Source organism: Crocodylus porosus, unplaced genomic scaffold (assembly GCF_001723895.1).
Source record: "Crocodylus porosus isolate Cpor-Errol unplaced genomic scaffold, CroPor_comp1, whole genome shotgun sequence".
In the NCBI taxonomy this organism is placed as follows: Eukaryota; Metazoa; Chordata; order Crocodylia; family Crocodylidae; genus Crocodylus; species Crocodylus porosus.
This window is the reverse complement of record NW_017728906.1, coordinates 50,878,493-50,884,798: the sequence shown is the minus strand read 5'-3', so window position 1 is coordinate 50,884,798 and position 6,306 is coordinate 50,878,493.

Sequence of the window (6,306 nt, the reverse complement as noted above, 5' to 3'; positions counted from 1 at the left end):
GCAAGACCCTCCACCAGCAAAAAGATTACGACTCGCTGAAGGCTCAGATGATGGTTAGTATTTTTTAGCAATAAAGTATTTTTTAATTAAGGTATGTACATTGTTTTTTTAGACATAATGCTATTTCACACGTAATAGACTACAGTATAGTGTAAACATAACTTTTACATGCACTGGGAAACCAAAAAATTCGTGTGACTCGCTTTATTGCGATATTCGCTTTATTGCGGTGGTCTGGAACCGAACCCACAATATCTCCGAAGTATGCCTGTACAGTGCATTCAACACAAGCAGTACATGACATGTAGGAATAGTCAATGTGCAGCCACCATCTGTCATGACCTCTGAGCTGCCTCCAATACCCCACTGTGTCATTATGAGAGTGTGGGGAACATTAGCACAGAAACTGACCACACACTTTATTCCAAGTCCTCCTTCAACTGGCATTGGCAGTGAGCAACAGCAGCCTGAGCATCCTGATTTACTTTTACACTGTGAGCTACATATTTCAGAAGTAAACTGCTATTAAGCAACAGTTCCTGCTTTTTCCTTCCCTTCCATTACATGGACATTTCTGCTGAAGCTCACTTTAGTTTCTTGAAAAAGTTTCTAAAAGTTTTGAAATGGATGGGAAATTCACTTTAATGATAACCTCAGACTGTGTTGTTATTATAAATGGCCACTGGGTCTCCAGACCCAACTGCAGATCGATGCTGGTGGTAATAATGATGATGGAGTCACTGTCTGACTTATAGGCTTACTAAAACAAGAACACTGTACTCCTGCACCGGCAGTGGAGCATTGGCAAACTCTTCTTTGGGAGCCATTACAAATATAGTTAAGGAGTTTGCCACTCCTTTCCCTAAGCTAAGGCCTTCTCTCTCTTGCCTACAGCAATGCTTTTTTTTTTTTCATTTCACACACCACTGCCTCTCTGAAAATAAGAAATCTAATAATATAGATCACCAAGTGGATGGCAAATGTTCCCTGACATAACATTCAAGCAGCTGAAGCTTGGCCTGTGAATTTTAGCTGGGTACAGACATTGAAAAAGCCCCAGGCGGAATCGATTTAAGTTACGCAGTTTTCTGTAAGCAGCATAGTTTAGATTGGCAGCGAACAGGACACACATTAGCCCTTTGGCAGGAAAGGCAAATCTCAGACCAAGTTCTGCCATTTTTGAACCAGTCTGTGTGCACCAAACTTCTGTTCTGTTATGGGTATAGTCCAGTTTCTGATCACTTATACCGATAAAAATGTAATGTCTGTACCTGGCCTTTGTTTACTTTAAGTGTCTTCCCACCCCTCTCTCCTGCAGGCACCTGAACAGAACAAGCAAATGATATGGATCATTACCTTTGAATTCCTCCCCAAATCCCCAATCCCACAGGTGCTTAAGCGTGTGCTTAATTTTAAACACAAGAATATTCCCATCAATTTCAATGCAGTTTAAGCAAAGTAGTATTTTGGAATGGAATGAATTTAAGCATAACTCAAGTGTTTTGCAGAGTCATGCGTATATCCTCTGGGTCAACAACATTCATGGCATGTTGATCAGATTCTAGTGTAGTAGTTCTTGCTAAATGTACTTTTTGTATCCATGTACACATTCCTGTGTTCCCAGTTGTGAAATAAACAAGATGAAGAAAGCTAACTTGGGCATCCATGTCAGGAAAATAGTAATGAGAAAAACTATGCACCAGAATGAATGAGCACTGAAAAAAGAGAAGGGACAAATACACTAGAAGACAGGCAGGAGAACATTTTCACAGACAAAAAACCCTACTCGCTAACTGCCTTCACAGTTCTTGTGCTCAAAGGAAATCTACTCAACATTCTTATAGGACAATCTTGGGAACAGAAATTCAGCACCCCATTGAACACTAAGAACCAGGGACTTAACAAAGATAATGACTTCATGTCCCATTATCATTTACCTGATCCTTACTAACCTCTGCAGTTCACAGGTGATACCAACAGTACTGAATATTCTTGCCCTTCCTTTATTAGGTTTTACGGCATTTTTCCTGCACATTAGCTACCTAATAATTTCTTTTATATCCTGTTTTTGTTTACAGATGAGGTTTTACACTAGCTTTTATTCCACCTGCTACTTAGCTCTGTTGTGTCCTTCTCTCTTAGATACTTGAAGAAGGGTTCTGTAACAGACATAGCCAAGCTGCCTGGGGCAGGAAGTCAGACCTGAATATCTGTTTAGGTCCCTTCCAACCTTAAGTACTACGATACTAAGAACTTTTGGGTATCTCAACCAAGCAATTGATCCAATAAAACAAGGGATGTCAAATTTACAGTCGGTGGGCCCGATCCAATCCACAGAGCCCTGTCATTTGGCCCATGGTGCTTCCTGTGGGTCTCAGACTAGTCCTGCGTGCCACAGACAGCATGCACCTGCTCTGGTCCTATGCACTGCATGTGCCTGATGGAGCTGTTCTGGTGCGCACTGTACTCAGTGCGCAGGGCTGGACCAAGTGTACATGCTGCAGATAGCATGCAGTGCCAGTACAGGGTATCCAATGCACGCAGCACATGGGGCTGGTTCAGTGTATGCAGCACCCATGCAAGACTGGCCCTGCATGCTGGAACCAGGGTTGGTCTGGACTGGGACCACAGACTGGCCCCACACTCCAAAACCAGCTTGCGGGGCTGGTCCAGCACATGTCCCAGACTGCCTGACACATGCCACATGTTGTATATGGGGCTGATGCTGACATGCACCCTGCACACAGCAAGTGGGAGCAGTTCAGTGCATACACTGGCTCTGACATGTGGGGCTAATCTGTGGATGTGATCCAGTCTGTAGACTGGCCCTATACCCTTCATCTGGGTCATGGGGCTGGATGAGTTTGATATCCCTGCAATAAAAGAAATCACCCACAAGAATTCTTGCCTCTTGCAAATGTTCTAGGCCTTCCAAGCAACAACAATCGGCTCAAGTTTACTAATGGCATACAAAACATTTCTCCCACAACTTAATTCAAATGCAACTAAGAACAAAAAACACTAGAGTTTTCTACAGCTTAATGGCTTTTCTTTCACTTTGTGGAATGACATTGTTTCCCTTGTACATTTCATAAGTCAAATGTGAAAAGTAATACCACAAATTATAGTCTTTTTGGCAGTCTTGTCAGAAAGACCATGGCTTGAATGGCCAATAAGATGGTCTTCTAGATGCAGGATGTCCAAGACTGAAGTACATTGGTGAGGAAACATAAAAGAAAGTCCTTCCTCTTTCTGTCATACTAGAGAGGTTACCTAAATAAATAAAATTCCATTTTCCTGTATTATCAGTTAGCATCTTTCATATACATGAAATTCACTTGAGGAAAAAATAGGTAAGCAGGAATTCTGTTTTTCCAAAAGAGATTTCAGATCTCTGTACAACTATCTACAGAACTTATGATTTTTACTATGTAACAAAACACGTTCTGCCTTTAATATCTAAGCCACAAAAATGATCATATTCAGAAAAGTGAAATAAATTGTTAAATGAAGCTATATAAACCAACCAATATAAAACCAAATACAGAAATACTGATGAAGAATGTCTTGCATTCAAAACTTTTATAAGTCTATCCTAATCATACAGTTGCTCCAGTAAAATATATCATCCTAAGAAATCCCTTCCTTTTAAATACTGAAGATACTGTTTTCTGCATCAATAATATGGAACACATTCTTTTACAAAGCCCACAATGGAATGTAATTACAACAGCAGGCTTTAACAACATTAGAATAACAGTTGCTATCACTGTTTTATTCAGCAGTCATCATCATAATGTTAATTAGTAGTACTTATAGAAATGATTTTCATCCATAATTGTTAAAATCTTACCTATATCAATGAGTATTATCACCCCAATTTACTGAAGACCATTTTGAAGTGCAAAATAATAAAGATCAATATTCTCAATGATAGACTATGCTGGGTGGCCACTCAAACACCTTCTGCCCAATTTTCAGAAATTCTGAGCATTCACAGAAATGCTAAATTAAGTCAATGTGAATTCATAGAGTTATAGACATTAGGGTTGGAAGGGACCTCAGTAGGTCATCAAGTCCTACCCCGTGCCCTGGGCAGGAAAGAGTGCTGGGGTCAGATGGCCCCAGCTAGGTACTTGTTCAGTCTCCTCCTAAAGACCCCCCCAGGGAGGGGAGAGCACCACCTCCCTTGGCCCATTCCAGAGTCTGGCAACCCTTACTGTGAAGAAGTTATTTCTAATGTCCAACCTAAATCTTCTCTGCATCAATTTGTGGCTGTTGTTCCTAGTTACTTGAGGGGGTGCCCTAGTAAATAGAGCATCTCCTGTTCCCTGCTGCTCTCCCCTGCTGAATTTATCGGCAGCCTCAAGCTCACCTCTCTGTCTTTTTTTGCGAAGGCTGAAGAGATTCAGGTCTCTCAAGTCTCTCCTTGTAGGGCCTTGCCTGCAGGCCTCTGACCATATGAGTGGCTTCCTCTGGACCCTCTCAAGAGTCTCTGCATCCTCCTAAAGTACAGTGCCCAAAACTGGACTTAGTACTCCAACTATGGCCTAACTAGTGCCAGTGTGAGCAAGGAGGGGAAGCATCACCTCCCTGGACCTCTTCATCATGCATCTGCTAATGCATGATAAAGTGCGGTTAGCCTTGTTGAGCACTTTATCACATTGCCGACTCATGTTCATCTTGGAGTCAACAGTGACTCCAAGATCCCTTTCCATAGTTGTGCTGCTGAGAAGGTCATCTCCCAGCCTGTAAGTGTGTTGGTGGTTCTTTTTGCTCAGGTTCAGCACTTTTCACTTGTCCTTATTGAACTGCATCCTATTTCATTCTGCCCATTTTTCCAACCTATCCAGATCCACCTGGATCCATTCCCTCCCCTCTGGTGTGTTAGCTTTGCCCCATAATATGGTATCACCTGTGAACTTGGACAGGGTGCTCTCCATTCCCTTGTCCCAGTCACTAATGAAGACATTGAATAGTACAGGTCCAAGGAGCCTTGCAGGCCTCCACTGCCCATATCTTACCAGACTGATATCAACCCATCCACCACCACTCTTTGGGTGTGACCCCTAAGTCAATTTGCCACCCACCTGACTGTGTAATCATCTACATCACAGCATGTCCATTTATTTACAAGAACAGAATGAGATACCATATTGAAAGCCTTCTTGAAATCTAGGTAGATGACATTTACCTCAACTCCTGCATCTAGGCATTTTGTGACCTGGTCGCAAGAAGGAACAAGGTTAGTCAGGCAGGATCTACCTGCAGTGAATCCATGCTGATTTTCTTTCAGCATTATTTCCCCTGCTGGGCTCCCACAAATGTGATCCTTAATGATTTTTTCCAGAGTTTTTCCAGGGATAGAGGTGAGCCTAACTGGCCTATAGTTTTTCAGTTCCTCCCTTTCTTGAAAATAGGGATCACACTGGCCCTTTTCCAGTCCTCTGGGACCTGACCAGAGCACCGTAAGTGCTTGAACAGCTGTGCCAGCAGCTCTGCTATGACACTGGCCAATTCCTTCAGCACCCTTGGATGAAATTGATCTAGGCCCACTAATTTAAACACATCCAGCCCCTTCAAGTGCCCCTTCACTAAGTTTGTTGGTGGGATGGTGTTCCTCCTGTGTCTATCTATGATCCAATTGGGAGGTTTGTCTTGGTCTATGTCTAGGAATACAGATGCAAAGAACTCATTGAAGAGCTCAGCTTTGTCCCCCCTCTCTGTCACCAATTGTCCTAGTTTGTCCTGTCAGAGTCCTATGCTACCCTGCACCTTCCTTTTGCTTCATATATACCTGAAGGACTTTTTGTTGTCCTTAATTTTTGTCACCAGCCTAAATTCTAATCCTGCTTTGGTCTTCATAACTGATTCCCTGCAAGTACAAGCCAGGGAGGTATACTCCTCCTTGGTAGCTACCCCCTGTTTCCACAACCCGTATACCTCTTTCTTTGCCCTTAGGCTTTCCTGGACTTCCCTGTTTAGCCAAAAGGACTTTTTTGCCCCTTTATGCACAACGGGATTGTCTCCTCCTGTGCCCGTGGGATCACTCCCTTGAGGAACAACCACCCTTCCTGGACCCCCATTTCGCCAATGCTCTTGAGGTTTAACGCCTCACTAACTAATCCCCTGAGCACACTAAAGTTAGCCTTTCTGAAGTCTAGCACTTCACCCTGCTGGTTAGTTTACTCACCCTTCACTGGATAGTGAATCCAATCAACTGATGATCACTATCCCTTAGGTTACCTTGTACCTGCAGATTCCCCCACCAGGTCATCCCCTGTAGCTAACACCAAGTCCAGAAAG